Source organism: Dendrobates tinctorius, unplaced genomic scaffold (genome assembly GCF_039654945.1).
Source record: "Dendrobates tinctorius isolate UK_male_01 unplaced genomic scaffold, ASM3965494v1 ptg000171l, whole genome shotgun sequence".
Classification (NCBI taxonomy): Eukaryota; Metazoa; Chordata; class Amphibia; order Anura; family Dendrobatidae; genus Dendrobates; species Dendrobates tinctorius.
The window spans coordinates 13518587-13536771 of NW_027361838.1; the positions used below are offsets into that span (position 1 = coordinate 13518587).

Here is an 18185-nt window from a genome sequence, read left to right on the forward strand (position 1 = left end):
CACATACTGTCCACCTACTTTTGGACCACTCTGTATATTAGAGGCCATACACTAATCAACCCATTTAAAAAAAAGTACACCCCTTGTAGTATTCAAAATAAGATTTAGGAAGTCTGATAACCCTTCATGTACTTCACATGAATTAAAGTGAAAAGAAAAAAATGATAAAATTATTTTTTTTTACAGTTAAATATAACATAAGCTCTAAATTTTTCATTTTCACGAGTAATTGAGGGAAAACAGCCCACAATGTTACCAAACTTGACAATACCCTGTATGTGGTAGAATTTTCCCCTTTTGGTGCAAGGTACAGCACAGAAGAGAAGGATCGCCATTTAGCGTTTGGAATGCAAGTTTTGCGAGATTGGTTTCCATATGCTGTATCGCAATTGCAGAGCTCCGGAGGTAGCAGTACTGAGGAAACACCCCCTTCCCCAAACAAATGATCCCATTTTGGAAACGACATTTTTCTTTTAAATCAGCATTTCAAAGATTTCTTTACCATTGGCTCATGGAAATAATTTTTTTTTGTCACAATAATAAGGCAGTTTTAGCTCTATGTTTTTCATTTATAAGTTTTAGTGCTTTTGTTCCCCATTAACATTATAGTGAGAGAAAAATTAGATGTTCGGCCTATGTCTGCAAAATTAGCCAGGAGACCCTATTCCAAAATCTCTGGGATACAGGGCAGATCCACCATAAGTGAAGATCTGTGAAAGTGTCATTTCAGTTTGGAAACAAAGGTCTGATACACCATAATAGATTCTAGGGACCATATACACATGATGCAGAATGTTTTGTCAATGACAGCTATTTTTACTTAAAAAAGTGCAGGAATGGTGGCAGTGCTCAGGAAACATGGTGGAGTCAAGATCTGCTTCCCAATGAAACATGAAAGGGAATTCATTTTCATCTTTTAATTTTAACTTTTTAGATGATTTTTTTTTGCTTTTGCAACAACTTTTCTTTACCTTGCTGGTGTAATCAAATCTCTCTTATGACCCTACTGCAGCCCTCCTCCACCCCCATCCTGTTACACATTGGCTGCAAGGTTTGGAATGTCAATTTGTTGTATCTAAAGGCCCCGTCACACTTAGCAATGCACCAGCGATCACGACTACGATATGACCCGGTCAGGATCACTGGTGCATCGCTAAGTGGTCGCTAGTGAGCTGCCAAACAGGCAGATCTCACTAGCGATGTAGGGATGCAGCAGCGGTCGTTACTTACCTGTCAGACGCGGTGATGAAGACATCCTCCCACCCGTGTCCACGCGTCGCTCGTCGGCGCCAGCAGGAAGCCCAGCAAGAAGCACGAGAAACGGCCCAGGACGTTCTCGCACGATCAGCGATAACCAGCGGGGGGAGCCGGTCGGAGGTAAGTATCAGACATAGAGATATCGCTAGCAATATCGCTGCTGCGTCACAAAATCGGTGACGCTTTAGCGATATCGCTAGCGATATTGCTTAGTGTGACGGGGCCTTAAGCCCCAGTAACAGCTATGGAGGAGATCCTAGGTTCATATTGCAGTTGAGATTTTCAGCCTCAAAATGAGTCCAGAATAACCGTTGTAGTGATGACACGGCCCGGGACATCATGGGTTGAAGTGGGTGTTGCTCTAACTTTAGGCCCCAAAATCCTGGGTTAGGTCAGGACTACAGTGGCAGATTTTGTCTTAGCCTCTGTATCTGTGATCCAGATATGGCCATTAGTAGTGAGGATCTATCTCGTATGTCCTTAGCTACTAAATTGTCATTTTGCAAGATAAAGAAGATATGTCCTTGGCAGAGGAAGGGGTTAAAAACTAAAAATGCCCCCTCCCCCTTAAAAGTAATTTTGCCCTATAGTGAGCACTATCTGAAATGTAATAATGCTCTTATAATGCTCTATTAAAAATAATTATGCTCATTCAATGCCGTTTTAAAATTATGTCTCTTCGAGAGTTATAATGCCCCTGTAGTGCCCTTTCAAAGCATACTAATGTTCGATTACTGCCCTCTTCAAAATAATTATACCCCCTGATTGCACAACACAGAAAAAAACCCAACTTATACTCCCCTAACTGGGATAATCTAATTAGCGCAGCCTCAAGGATGATGATGACTTGCGTTTGGCCTCAGCATCTTGTTGGCCTAAAGTAGACTGTGGCCTAAACAACAGAGAATGTGAGTGCAGAGAGCCAGTAGCCCCCTGCTCTGCCATCAGTATCAGCGCCCTGTGGATGCTGAGGAATTTGGGAGTGGCTCTCATTTAGGGAACTGAAGCAACAGTGAGTCCCATCATGCCAGTGGGCCCAAGGTGGCCGACTACTCAGTAACCTTACTAGTTACATTATTGCCTCAAGCAACTGCAACCTGGTCGTACTGTATACAACTGCCAGTATATTACTGCATATGCACGCTCACATATAACGTAAAACTTATCTGAAAGCCCAGGTGTCTTCTAGCCTTGACCAAAGTACCAGTCGTCTACTTTTAAGGGTACATTCCTACGGTCAGTAAACGCTGCGGGTTAGACGCTGCATACAGCCGCAGCGTCCAGATGTTACAGCTTAGTGGATGGAATTTCATAAAATCCCATCTCCACTATGCATGCAGGGACACCTCCGGCATCCCTGCAGAGATGCACATGCGGCTTGTCTTTCCAGAAGGCAGCATGTCTATTTATCTTGCGGAGACGCTCATTCTCCACAAGATAAATATCACTGTCCAATGTATAGGACGCGGTGGTTCCGCAAGTGTTCAATGAACACATGCGGAATCACTGGCATTCAAAAGTCGGCAGCACTTTGGACGGAGCGGACATGTGCTGCGTTCAAAGCGCTGCCGGTTACTGACCATGGGAACATACCCTAACAGGTTTCAGGACAAATTATAAATACTATGGTGAGTATGAATAAACACACGTGTTCTCTCATCGCCCATAATGGGGGTTTTATACAGTCCCATGTTACATCACTTGGATGTGAATATATGGGCTTATACATTTGGCTGTAATGTAAATGTATTATTATTATTTGTTATGCTTTGCTTATTAAGGACAATCTTATTCCGCAGTGCTTTACAGACATCACCATCGCTGTCCCCATTGAGGCTCACAATTTATATTCCCTATCAGTATATCTTTGGAGTGTGGGAGGAAACCGGAGAACCCGGAGAAAACCCACGCAAACACGGGGAGAACATGCAAACTCCTTGTAGATGTCGTCCTTGGTGAGATGTGAACCCAGGACCGTAGTGTTGTAAAGAAACAATGCTAACCACTGAGCCACCGTGCTGCACAAATCTATTTTTTACAGATCCTACACCTGTTATGCCAATACAATTTCTACGATACTTATGAACATATTCTCTCAATATGCTGAGTACCTTTGAGTCTGCGATACATACAATGGGGTTGACTCATCAAAACAGTTTGTGCTAGAAATCTTGAGTAAAACTATCTGAAATGTTGCTACATTTTTGTGCAACTCATGCTTGTGCAAATTTGTGCAAATTTGGGGATTTTTATGCCAGCTCTGCCAACTTCATACTGCACACCCTCAATCAACACTAGCGTAAAAAATACAGTTTTGATTCATTGGACCCATTGTGTACAAAATGACAAAATTTGAGGCCCTACATTCTTAAAACAGTCAGAACAATTGTATCTTCATCTGACCATTAATTTTGACATTTTCGGCACCATGGGGCATCACAGTAGCTCATTGTCTTGAAATGTTGTTTTTATGTACCAATCTAACCTGGGGACATCTGCATGCATTTTTGTATGTTCTCAGAGTACTTGCACTGGTTTCCTCTAATTTAGTTAATTTGGCTTCTGAAAACCACAAAGGTATACACTGCAATAATGAATATAATGGTGCTTAATAATCAACATATTGGTGTAGGATAGATTCATATGTCTAATAGTGGGTATATAGGCAGAATAGTATTTGTATAAACTGTGGCAAACTTTTATAAGTTTGCACAGGCGAGTATATAAATTTCAATGTGAGGTAAATCAGGATTTGCTTTAATACATGAAATATATACAACATTTGCCTATTTTCTATGTCTTTTAAAGGGAATCAATTTAGAAATTTGTTGAATGTGATGTGAACATTTCTGGACAAGCTGTTGAAGGGGATCTGTCAGTAGGAACATGGACATATAGCACATAAGAAGCTGAATAAAATGATATATTGATATCTGTAAGACAATGTTTTATTCCTGATAAATCCATGTTGTTCTTATATGTAAATGAGGTGTTAAGATCTATGGGAAGGACATAGATCTCTCGGAGATTCTGCCTCTAAGCTTATTTTAAATTAAAGGAGTTGTTACCAGTATGACATATGTGGGTCAGTAGAGCAAAGTGTCAGTCATTATATGTCTCACAGTGGTAACACCTCCTTTCAGTTAACAAAAACTTCTGGAGGTAGATTCTCATGAAGATCTATGTCCAGCACATCGATATTAACAGCTCATGTACAGTGGCATGTAAAAATGTAGGCACCCCTGGTCAAAATTACTGTTATTTTGAACAATTCAGCAAGTTGAAGATGAAATGATCTCTAAAAGGGCTAAAGTTAAAGATGACACATTTCCTTTTTATTTTAGGAAAAAAAATAGTCTTTTTTTACATTTTAAAATTTACAAAGAGGACAATGGGAAGAGGCAAAAGTTTGGGCACCCTGCATGGTCAGTAACTAGTGGCACCCCTTTTTGAAAGTATCACAGCTTGCAAACGCTTTTTGTAGCCAGCCAAGAGTCTTTTATTACGTCTTTGAGGGATTTTCATCCATTCTTCTTTAGAAAACTTTTCCAGTTTTGTGAGATTCCTGGGTCGTCTTGCATGCACTGCTATTTTGAGGTCTGGGCACAGATTTTCAATGATGTTTAAATCAGGGGACTGTGAGGGCCATTGTAAAACCAAACCTTCAACTTGTACCTTTTGAGGTAGTCTGTAGGGGATTTTGATGTGTGTTTAGGATCATTATCCATTTGTAGAAGTCATCCTCTTTTCATCTTCAGCTTTTTTTTACAGATGGTGTAATGTTTGCACCAAGAATTATGTCGAGATTTCATTGAATGCATTCTTCCCTCTACCCGTGAAATGTTCCCCGTGTGGTTGGCTGGAACACAACCCAAAACCATGATAGATCCTCCCCCATGCTTAATGGTTGGGGAGATATTATTTTCCTGAAATTCTGTGCCTGCTTTTCTCCACACATACTTTTGATCATTGTGGGCAACAAATTCTATTTTAACCTCATTGGTCCACAGGGCTTGTTTCCAAAATGCATCGGGATTGTTTAGATGTTCTTTTGCATATTTCTGACACTTAATTTTATGTTGAGGATGCATGAGAGGTTTTCTTCTGATGACTCTTTCATAAAGGCCATATTTGTGCAGGTGTATCTGAACAGTAGAACAATAATCCACAACTCTAGAATCTGCTTAATATTTCTAAAGGTCTTTTGCAGTCAAATGGGGGTTCTGATTTGCCTCTCTAACAATCTTACAAGCAGCTCTCACTGAAAGTTTGCTTGGTCTTCTAGACCTTATCTTGACCTCCACTGTTCCTTTTAACTGCCATTTCTTAATAACATTTCGAACTACGGAAAGGGCAACTTGAAAACTCTTTGATATTTTCTTATAACCCTCTCCTGCTTTGCTGGCCTCCACCACTTTCATTTTTATTTTCAGAGTGCTAGGCAGCTGCTTAGAAGAACCCATGGCTGCTGTTTTTTTGGCACAATGTTAGAGGAGGCTGGGTTTTTGTAAAGCTGGGAAATTTGCATCACCTGGCTTTTCCTAACAATGATAGTGAACAAGCCAACAACTTAACAGGCTAATTATGGTCTGAAACCTTGGTCAAAGTTATCTGAGCACAAAAAATCTCCAAGGGTTCGCAAATGTTTCCTTTTTGTAATTGTTAACATTTTTTTTTTTGCTTAAGGTACAAAGGATATTTGTCATCTTCAACTTTAGTCCTTTTAGAGATCATTTCATCTTCAACTTGCTTAACCATTCAAAATAACAGTAATTTTGACCAAGGGTGTCCAAACTTTTACCTGCCGTACATGTACATATTAAAAGATGTGGGTTTCTCTGGTAGAAAACATCGGATCACAAATATTAAGGTATCATTTTGTTCAACAGTCTATGAACAACATGCCCCAAAATACGGCTAAGGAGGGTTGATTGTGCTAACAGATTCTTTTTAACAGCTGAGTCTATGCATGTTCACATCATATTCAGCAACTTTTGAAATGTATTTTTCAACTTTTCAAAACACTGCAGTTGTTCAAAAGTAACACTGTAACATTCCTTAAAAATTCTTTTAAAAATGTATTATTCTATTAAATAACACATTGGTGGTCCTGTGGGATTTAAGGTCAAAAGGAGAGATTGCAGTCAAACGCTTATCATAAGACATTAGCTGAAGGTAACTGTCAAACAATTTTGACAGCTTTAACAAACTATAAAGGCCCCGTCTCACTAAGCGACTTACCAGCGATCCCGACACCGATATCAAGGTGTCAGGATCGCTAGTAAGTCGCTATGTGATCGCTGGTGAGCTGTCACACAGACAGCTTCACCAGCGATCAGCACAGCGATGCCGAGCGCCAGGCATCGCTGGCCATCCTGTAAAAAATAGAATCAAAATAAAAAATATAGTTATTCTCACCTTCCGACGTCCCGTTCAGCCATCCCGCCTCTCTCCACGCTCCGGTCCCAGTGATCCTTTGCATGAATGACCGCGAGATGTCACGGTCTCGCGGGATAACAAAGTCTCGCGGTCATTCGTGCAAAGGATCACTGGGACCGGAGCGTGGAGAGAGGCGGGATGGCTGAACGGGACATCGGAAGGTGAGAATAACTATATTTTATTTTTTTTATTATTTTTTACACCTGATTGCTGGTCTCCCGCTGTCACACACAGCGATGTGTGCTGGCCAGCGGGAGACCAGCGACCAAAGAAATGTCCAGAGATTTCTTGCAGCGATCAGCGATACCGGCAGGGGGGCCGCTCGCTGATCGCTGTCACACACAGCAATCTCGCTGGTGAGATCGCTGTTACGTCACAAAAGTTGTGACTCAGCAGCGATCTCGCTACCGAGATTGCTTAGTGAGATGGGGCCTTTAGGCTATGTACCCACTTAGCGTAAATTAATTCTCCTGCTGTGTCATTTTGTGCTGAAAATCCTCTATGTTTAACAGTTCAAGCAAAGTACAGTGAAGAATCTGCTGAGCTTTGGGGTGCCAGTTACTAGTAATTAAAAGTTCACACACTGGGAGGCACATCCCTGATGAAGAGAGAAGCCTCCTCTCGAAACACGTTGGATTTGTGCCACTTGCGAGCCACCATCCTTCCCCTAGTGTGATGTCACGCTACACCCCGCCCCCACCACACGCCGATCTCCTTAGCATTGCTCACGGCTGGAGCACGCGAGGCAGCGGCGGCTCCCACTGCTTCACAGTTTAGCAGCAGCAGCTATCACCCTCACGCCTGCACCACTGATCACCTGCCAGCCAAGTAAGTGCCACATATTCCTGCACCACGTTAGCGGGCACAGGCCGTTACTGATAATCATCCACGTTGCAGGTGGTCTGCCTTCATGTGCATCTGCACAGCATTCAGGCTATTCCTGGTTCAACTGAGGACACTTAGAAAATAGCACCCAGCAAGGTTAGCATATAGCCTCTAACCAGTCAACTAATATTCGGTGGTATTTTCCTTTATTCATTATCTATTTTTTGGCTCAGCATTTTAAATCATATCAAGATTTTGAGGCACCTTTCTTTCTGATATCCATACTACAGCTGTTTCATGGTATGCCGTCCACTTAGTCTGATGCACTATTGTGAACAAGTTCAGGTCAGTGTTTTTAACCCTTAAGGGATTCACTTTCAGGCAAACATTATTGTTCATTTATTTATCACTGGTTGTATTTTTATTTTATCTTAACAGCTTTTTCATCTAATTAAAAGGCATCACATACATTCAAGTACAGGCAAACAGCTTTAGGACATTCCAATTTTTCCATTTATTTACAAGTGAGTAATCTGATTCACCCTTTTGAGTTTCCCAGTATTGCGCGGTGTTATACCATTTTCTACCAGCTTTTCTGCTTTTCTAAACAGGCACCAGCACAGAGCCTGGTCTAGTGGATTTGCGCCAGTGTGTTATTATCTTATCATTTTGATCATGATGTTTGCTAGTCATACTTAAGAGACAATCCCCTTCTACTTTGAATATATCTAATAAATTCAGAATATGAACAGTTCACAACAATATATCCCACGTGACTTATGCTGCTGCACACGGTATCTGTAGATAAGGGGTACGGGTATCCAATGCCCTGTTAAAACATGGTCTTTCTTGAGTTTTTAGATACAGGTTAATCCATGTCAAGAAGATGTTCCATAAAAGTAGTTTATGAATCAAATTGCCATTAAATCATAGCTCATCCAGGATGCAAATTTGATAACCTATTTTATGCTCCATCATAGATCCTGGAACTAAAGAACAAGAGCAGTATCAGATTCTTAGCAGTAATAATCTATATATTGTTTCTTCTACAAGAACTAAAAATAAATAAATAAATAAAACTTAGAAAAATAAATTCCAAAAATAACATTTTAATTACAAAAATTCTAACACCATTGCATCTATGGTATTGCATGGTAATTGTTACATTTACGCCCCTTTGATACCAAAACATGGTACCAAACAAAAAGAAAGGGAAAAAAATACAATTTAAGTGCAAGGTAAGAAAAATATCACAAAAATGATTACAGACGTAAAAAAAAAATAATAATAATATTTCTGAGCAGCAGGAATATGAAAGAAAAAAATAATACTGTGACTCAATGCATTGCACACGAGGAGATAAACAGACAAACATAAAACAATTACGGCACCTCAACTTTATCTGTCTCATGATGAATAAAGATGAATAAATTGGTCAAGCTGGATCTGCAGATTTCATATAGAAACCTCAGCTGTGCCTTAGTTGGCACTATCATGTAAATTAACTATCCAACTTCAGGTCCTGATTGAAGGCTATTACGTGTGAAACGAGATAAAAAACATACATACACAACAAACAATCATGCATTCGGTAAATACAATACATAGTCATCACAATGGGATGATTACTCACTTAATTGTTTGCAAACAATTATTTGAACCTTTTAACTTTGAGCTCATTGTTTAAACCACGTGGATTTCAATTAACACATTGGCCTTATGAATGCATACATATAGTTAATTATTGCAGAGAAATCACCAGTTTCATCTATTGATACAGTGCTGTATATGACCTGTTGAACAAAACACATTGGTTAATCTCCTTGCTTTGATATCACGTGATACATGTCTCCAGTCTAGAAAGAAACACAGAAATAATTAGAACACAAATTCAAACCATACATAAAACATAGCTATATCCTGTCCATTATCCATATGCTAATAGGTTCACATCTATCATGAAAGCCAAAGTCTTTCTGTGTTTAGCCAACCGCATTGGCACATGGTGCGGGGCAGTTTAGCAACAGCGGTAGGGCAATTTGTGACCAACTCCAAAATAACCAGAATGGTAGAGTTACCCATGGATCGATCATAGGGATATTAGCACCTTCCTTTTGTTGTCTATTATACGACATCTCCTGATGTTTTTCTGTCTCACTTTTGTCATTTGGGCTCTGCAATGTTTCTGGTTTTGGTGCAGTTGTATCAGGGTCAGCTTCTACATTTCCTATCTCCTCACATGTCTCTATGAACTCTGTGTTATAGGAGATACTTTGCTCTTCAGCCTCAACACTATCAATTTCTTGGTGCAATGAATGACTCTTTGGTTCTGGGTACATGTTAGGTATATTACAATACCGTTTAATGTGTCCTGGTTGACCACATTTATAACAATACCTAACATATCCTTGCCTCCTTGGTCTGTATACAGCAGATACATTTTCTGACCATTCATACTGCTCTTTAGACTCAGTACACCAGTCCCTAAGTATATTCACAAAGTTTCCAAAGGAGCTGTTATTCCTTAGAGTCATTCTTGTGGTGTAATCTACATTACAATGATTTGCCATTGAATATAGGAAATTAGCATCATCCAGAGACATCTCCAGACAGTTGTAAACATTCCTATATAGGGACAGATAATTATTACAAAAGAGCAACGGATCATCATATTGCCTGAATCTGGTCATTGCTAGGGCATTTTCACCTCTAATGTTTCGTCCGCCTACGATGCATTGTAATTCCTTCTTTCTTATCTCTGCACCATTACAACTATAACCAATTTGTTCTTTTTTTAGCTGTGCTGCAATTGGCCCAGGAAGCCAATCTCGGAATAGAGACCAAGCATTTTTATTGTTCAGATTATACTGTTGGACAACATGTTCAAATCTATTAGACAAATGACTGTGGAGAAATGTGTGACTCAAATTTGCCAATAAGTTGACACAGATGAAGCTTTTCAGAAATAGTGAGCAATGGAGAACTATCAATCAATGGGGAACTATATCTGGCATCCATTGTACCCTCATTAGAAAGTGTACATACATTGACTGTCTCAGCATTGCATTTCTTTGATGTAAGAGACTGTATACATTGCTCTTTGTTATACAATTGACAATTAGCATCATCCAGTTGACTCTCCAGTCTTGCAATTAACTTCTCCATTTGACTATTTTTCAGTTCTAAAGAACAAACCTGAGCTGCATGTGAAGTGAGGCTCAGTCTACACTCATTCAATTGTTCCTCCAACTGTTTCTCATAGCTAATCCATTTACATCTGATTGTAAACCATGTATTTCACTAGTTGTATTGTCAGAAATTTTAATAACAGAATCACTAATTTTGCCTATGTCTTCCTTCACTAGTAGCCTTTGCTTCCACCAATTTTCTTCTTTCAGTTCAGCCAATTCTTTCATCTTAAGCAACACTGAAACTTCATTGCTTAACTTTTCCTTTTTCAATTTCTTGCTAAGCACTTTACTATTTAGCTTATTATTAAAGATTTTACATTGGGCTATCAAGTCATTGTATTGGACTTCCAAAGATTAATCAACACTGACATGGTAAACAGCAGAGGAGTACTTCTTCACAAACTTTTCCACAGACGCCATTCTCAGCAACAAAGTGCAAATACTTACAAAGCAAAACTACAAAGTGAAGGAACTAAAAACTAGACCTTACACCACAAACTTCCCAAAAGTCTAAACTCTTTGCTCCAATACTCTACACTTAGCAAACACAGATCCAGTCCGAATTGGATGTAAATTACTGTCCCAACTACAAAGGATATTTCCCTTTTGCTAACTACATCCGACAACAAATCGTCAATACAACACAATACATTACTTGATACACAAGCACACAAAATAATGTACAAGGAAAATCTTTACTCACCAATATTTCCTTTTAAACAAAGATCTAGACTCCCAGATTCTTTGGTTTCCACACCTTTTCTCAATGTGGAATAAAGCAGATTAATTTCTTGCGGATTCTCTGTGGAATTTAATCACAGTCCCATCTGGGGTGCCAAATGAAGAATCTGCTGAGTTTTGGGCTACCAGTTACTAGTAATTAAAAGGAACTACTGGATCTTTAAAAGGGGGTTTATTACAAACAAGGCATTTACAATGACATACATAAGGGAAGTCTAAGGCCTCTTTCACACTTCAGTTTTTTACAATCAGTCACAATCCGCCAGGTTTTGAAAAAAACGGATCCTCAATTTTCTTTTGCGGATCCGTTTTTTCTCCCCATTGACTTCCATTAATGGCGGATTGTGACGGATTGCCGTCCGTTGCATCCGTTTTTTTTTTGAGGATCCGCCAAAAGTTGCTGTCCGTCACCATCCTCAAAGATTTCAAAACGGAGCTTGCAACGTTTTTTTCTCTTGCGGATCCTCCAGACACTGATTTAACCCGAAATTCTTTCTGTGTGGCGGACAAAAAAAAAATTCTCTCTCTCTCTCTCTCTCTCCTTTTCCAGGCTGCGATTCCTTTAAAATTCTTCATTTGTCGGATCCGTCAAAAAAACGGACGGGTGGCATCCGTTGTCATCAGTACTAAAACGGATCCGCCATCCGTCCTTTTGGCGGATTTTGACTGATGCAAAAAACTGAAGTGTGAAAGAGGCCTAACTAAGAGGAAAGGGTACAATTAAAGGGAAGTGGTAATAGGAGAGGGTAGTAGAAGCTGGGATGTGGGAAGAGAGAGATAGATATCTGATCCTTACATATATATTAAACCAATCCACATCCAAACCCACATACCAGCCATGACTCCACCCTTGCTCCGGTATCCTTTGTAGTAGAGTGTCCAATCATCTTCTCCTTGATGGCACCCTTGGATTTAGGATAAAGTCCTGGTGTCAAAAGGCCTGAGGGCATTCAGTTTAGGCCAAGACTAGATGTCCACCAGAAGAACAATGGCTTGTACTTCACCTCCACATGGAATGTGTGTCCAAGATAAGATGTTCAATTGAGGAGTAATAGCTTTACTCCCAACCACACAGGGGTTATGTATCCTCCAAGAGGTTGGAGACACAATGTCCATCTACAAAGTAGATTCTCTTTATTGAAATAACAAATGACTTTTCAATCCTGAACATAATAGCCTTCCTGTGTAATCACATCTTCGATCTTATGGTCAGTCTCTTTGATGTAGGTTTCAGCTGTTATGTAGAGCTCAAAGAATGTTCACTGCCCTTATAATATATAAACTGTCCATGTTGGCTCCAACATACAGTACATGTAGAAGAAGCACAAAAAGAACATTTGGGAAGAACCTCACCGTGTGGTAAAAGGAGCATTGCTCCTTGTTAAACAGCATGGATCCAATACTGTTGAACACCGGAGAAAATTGACAAAAAAAGGATGGAAAAGATCCAGATGGCCAAATGAATAAAAAATATGTACCTTTATTTTACCTGATTAAAAAAATTTGTCCAGACAATTAAAAAACATTGCCCATTCTGACGTGCGTTTCTGGCCGTAGCCCTTAGACATAGAATGTCATTCTATGACTACAGTAAATGTAAGTTTATGAAAACTCATGCCCATTGTGTGTTGAATTTAACCTCTTAGTGACGGAGCTAATTTTGACCGTAATGACCAGGCCACATTTTTTAAATCTGACCAATGTCACGTTATGTGGTAACAACTCTGGAATGCTTCAATGGATCCCACTGATTCTGAGAATGTTTTTTCATGACATATTGTAAATTTCATGTTAGTGGTAAATTTTGGTCGATATGATTAGAGTATATCTATGAAAATATTGAAACATTGAAACATTTTCAAAAATTTGAAAATTTCACAATTTTTAAACTGTAAATTTTTATGCCCTTAAATCAGATTATACCACAGATAATAGTTAATAAATAACATTTCCCACATGTCTACTTTACAGCAGCATTTTTTGTTGGGAAGTTAGAAGGGTTCAAAGTGAATCAGCAATTTCTTATCTTTCCAAAAAAATTTATAGAACCATTTTTTTAGGGAACACATACTTTGTGGTCCCTAAACTTTGGGGTGCCTATATGACAGAAAATCCCCAAAGTGACACCATTCAAAAAACTGCACCCCTAAAGTGCAGGGTGCAGGACTCAGAAGCGAAGGAGAACCATTTGACTCTTTGAACGGAAAAATAGCTGGAATCAAGCTGGAATCAAAAGCGGATACCATGTTGCTTTGGAGAACCTCTGATGTGACTAATCAATAGAAATCCCCTGCAAGTGACCCCATTTGGAAACTAGACCCCTTAAAGAATGTATCTAGATGTGTGATGAGCACCTTGAACCACCAGGCGCTTCACAGAAGTTTATAACGTGGAACAGTGAAAGAAAAAAATCTAATTTTTTTCACAGAAATGTTCTTTTCGCCCATAATTTTGCATTTTCCTAAGGGTAACAGGAAAATATAGACCATATAATTTGTTTTGCAATTTCTCCTGACTTTCTGCTACCCCTTCCGTGGAGGAAGATTACTGTTTGGGTGCACAGCAGGACCCGGAATGGAAGGAGCGCAAATTTTACTGGAATCATTAGCAGATGCCATGTCGCATTTGGAGAGCCCTTGATGTGCCTAAAGAGTGAAAATCCCCCACAAGTGATCCCATTTTAGAAACTAGATCCCTCAAGGAATGTATTGTGGTGTAATGACCACTGTGTCCGCTAGAGGGCGCTGTGTGGATGTCCCAAGAGAGAGGATGAGTGGCAGAATATGGAAGGACCGCTATGTATCTCAAGGTGGGTGGCCTTGAGATGGAGACTTATGTATGTGTGGATCAGCAATGACATTGCTGAGGTGTTGCTTCAATGTGTCAGGGAGAAGTCTCCAGGTAACTAGAGAGATGTGCGGGACTGGTTACCTACAAACCTACCCTGGGGGTGTGTTTAAAGAACACTGTTGTAAAGATTGTGAGTGGTTGAAGGACCTGTGATGAGGTCATAGTCATGTGACCCGGTGGGCGTGGCTATGGACCATATAATATGGCCAGGGTAGGTCACATGTGGTGAATGCTGGGACCTGGTTGGTCCAGTGTGGAAGGTCCCGTCTGAGTGAGATGGGGCTGCCTTCTGACAGCAAGTGAATGTTGTGTTAATGGCTGCACGTGCCTGGGAGTTCCCTGGAGGGAATGGACGTCTGCAGTATGCTAAAGGAACCATGAGTGACCCTTTCATGGGTGAGATAACCGAGGCTAGAAAGCCTGTGTATGTTTATCCTGTGTGACCACAGAGATTACAGAGCTGAACTCTGTCATGGACGCTATACTGTTATATGATCTTTATGTTGCTTCTATGGGTTTATGCTGCTGAATAAACCGCATGGACTGTTATGAGTTTATGGAAAATCTGTGCCGGATCTGATTTTGTGGCTGCTGAGCGAGAATCCCCTACTTGAATGACAGCGCTACCTCACAATTGATGGAGAAAGCTATGGGCATTATTGTAGCCTTGTTGCTGGGAGCAACGGAAGAGGACTGCAAAGTCAGTTGCTAAGGGCAACGCTGAGCCAGGAAGGCTGACGGTTGGGGAAGCCACTGCCCGGCTGTGGTTCTAGAATGTGGGGCGGCCTAGTGAGTAAGGCACTGTCCGGATCAGTGAGCCTAGTGCGGCCGTTTCCCCAGGAGAAAGAGACTTATAGGATACCTTTACGGTAGTGGGGTCCGAGAACCTGCGCAGCCAGCAGGTGATAGCCGTGAAAACCGTGTTGTACTGACCGGGGTCAGTGAGAAAGAGACTAGTGATTGCTATAGGGTGCCTCTGTGGAGAAGAGGTATCCGAGGACCTGTGGGGCTGACACAGGCAACGGACAGGTGTTCATTTTGCACTGACCTGGGTCAGTGTGAAAGACTGTGTACCTGGAGGGTTCAGTGAGCAAGGTCCTGGAGGGTCAGTGTTGGGAGGTTCTGGGAGAAGAATCGGATCCCTGGAGCACGTGGTATGACCTTGGACCTGGTGAGGCGTGAGTGTTGGGCAGTCTCAGGAGGAGACGGATGTCCTGAAGAGCACCCGCTAAGCCCCTGGACCTGGTGAGACCGGTGTGTTGGGAAACCCTGGGAGGAGGGCCGCTCCCTGAATAGCACCCGGTGCGCCCTGTGTGTTGGACGGTCACAGGCGGAGACGGAACGTCCTGAATAGCACACAGAAAGGACACGTGAGTTTTGTGTGGTGAGTTTTTTTTTCCTTTTCTCAACTTAGCCTGCGGTGGCTCAGTGGGAGTCAAGAAGGTGACAAGCGGCTTGCTGTAACTCGGCGGGCTTACGAAGGGGACAAGCAGCTTCCGGTAACTCGGCGGGGTTACCAAGGGGACAAGCAGCTTCCTGTAACTCGGCGGGGTTACGAGGAGGACACCAGCCGCTATGTGTGTGAACAGCAGCCGGTGGTGTCAGTGATCGGTGACAGCAGGAGCTGTGGTGGTGTTAGGGCTGGCGGAACGCACCAAATAATAAAGATGGTAATAAGGTGTGTTCGCAGCCCGGGGTCATCGTGCAGGGGTGGTAACCTGCTGCTCAGTAATGGCGGATGCTATATGGCGGTATACTATAAGAACACACGCGGGTTATCGTCACCCAGTGTGTACAGGGGCGGACTCTGTTGCTTCACAGAGCCGCACTACCGCTGAACATAAACGCCGGAGCCTGTTTGTGCTCACAGAGCTCGGCTAAAAGAGCGCACAGTGTACGGCCACAGAACTCTACCCCAAGGACACGGGGTTAGAGTCCTTCTAGGCCCACTGAATGTGCGGCGTCGTTGCCGCGAGCGCCGCTATAGACGCTGGCTATGGAGCACGTGCACTGAGGCGTGCCGAGTCCCTGGTGAGGCCTGATGCCTGACCCAACCTCAGACCTACCTACGCCTAAGCCTGGGCGCTAGCAGGCTAGGCTGCACAACACATGCGTACCAAGGGTAGGGGTTTCTTAATGAGTCATTCACCAGAGACATTCATATGTGCATACATCACTCACTCCACATAGACTGTAAATACAGTCTATCCTAGCGCATGGGCGAGCGGCCATGCAAACCTTTTATAGCCACGGGCATTCGGGACCTTCCTGGCTTCTCAGATGGGCCAATCTGAACACGAGCAGGACCTGAGCACGTGACTCTCGATCTCCAATGGGAGATCCACTCCACGGGCATGCTCAGTGGCCCGACATGAGGACTTAGTCCCTGGAGAATTTCGCTGCAGAGCAGCATGCATTGTCATAGCTGTGCCAGAGGTGGCAGCAGCAAGCAAACCCATGGAGTTGGCCTGGGCAGAGCGCCGGGACCGACGAATCTGCTGAGCTGGCTCCACTGCGGCTGAAGAAGAATGGGAGACCGCTGGGTGCAAGTCTCTGGATTTCTGCTGTGGAGTGGCAGGAACCCGATGCCTAACATTACCCCCCCTCCTAGGGCCCCCTCCCCTCTGAGCCTCGCTACGCTCAAACGCCGCAATGAGGAGCAGAGCGTGGATGTTCTCCACTGGCTCCCAGGTCCGAGCCTCTGGACCATGACCCTTCCTATCCACCAAATAAAACTTTTTGCCCCGCATCACCTTGCATCCCACGATGGCATTGACCTCAAACTCGTCCGAAGACAAGTCTCTTGTCCCGGCAGATGACTCGGAGATCCGGGACAAGTGAACAGGCTTAAGGAGGGACACGTGGAATGTATCAGAGATAGCCAAGTGTGGTGGAAGGGCCAGATGGTAGACCACAGAGCTGATCTGCTCGAGGACCTTGAAGGGGCCAATGTAGCACGGTGCAAACTTAGCGGACTCTACCCACAGCCTGATGTTTCGGGCGGAGAGCCACACCAAGTCGCCAGGGGCAAAAGTCGGAGCAGGGCGCCGGTGTGCATCAGCGGAGGTCCTCATTCTCTCCTTGGAAGCCCGGATAGCATCCTGGGTGCGATCCCAAATGTCGTGTGCCTCCACCGCCCAGTCTGCCACCCTGGAGTCGGTGGATGACACGGGCATGGGCACAGGGACGCGTGGATGCTGACCGTAATTTAGGAGGAATGGGGTCTGACTGGTGGAGTCGGCCACAGCATTGTTCAAAGCGAACTCTGCCCACGGCAGCAAGGATGCCCAGTCGTCCTGCCTGGCCGAGACAAAATGTCGAAAATATGTGATCAGGGTCTGGTTGGCTCTCTACCAACCCATTCGTCTCGGGATGATAGGCCGAGGAGAGATTCAGCTCAATGCTGAGCAGGGAACAAAGCTCTCTCCAAAATTGGGACGCAATCTGAGGACCCCGGTCACTGACAATCTTGTCCGGCATGCCATGCAGGCGGAAAATGTGCTTAATGAACAACACTGCCAGGCCCCGCGCAGAAGGTAACTGGGATAGAGGTACCAAGTGCACCATCTTAGAGAAATGGTCGGTGACAACCCAATTGACCGTGCTGCCACTGGACTTGGGTAGCCCCACCACAAAGTCCATACCGACCATCTCCCAGGGCCTGTCCGCTACCGGCAGAGGAAAAAGAAGCCCAGGACCTATTCTGAGCGCATGAGATGCACGCCTGAATATAGTCCCTGACGTCACGGGCCATATGCGGCCACCAGTACGTCCTCGCCAAAAGCTCAGAGGTCCGTTTTGTCCCGAAATGCCCACCCACCCTGGACGAATGAGCCCAAGAGAGGACCTCTGGTCGCAGACAGGCAGGGACAAATGTCTTGC

The 18185-nt window shown here is 43.0% G+C and overlaps 1 pseudogene; it reads right to left on the bottom strand.

The window, feature by feature from the left end:
- Window positions 1-7920: 7920 nt before the first annotated feature.
- On the bottom strand, window positions 7921-10809 carry LOC141053766 (posterior protein-like; annotated as a pseudogene).
- Between the last annotated feature and the right edge of the window lie 7376 nt (window positions 10810-18185).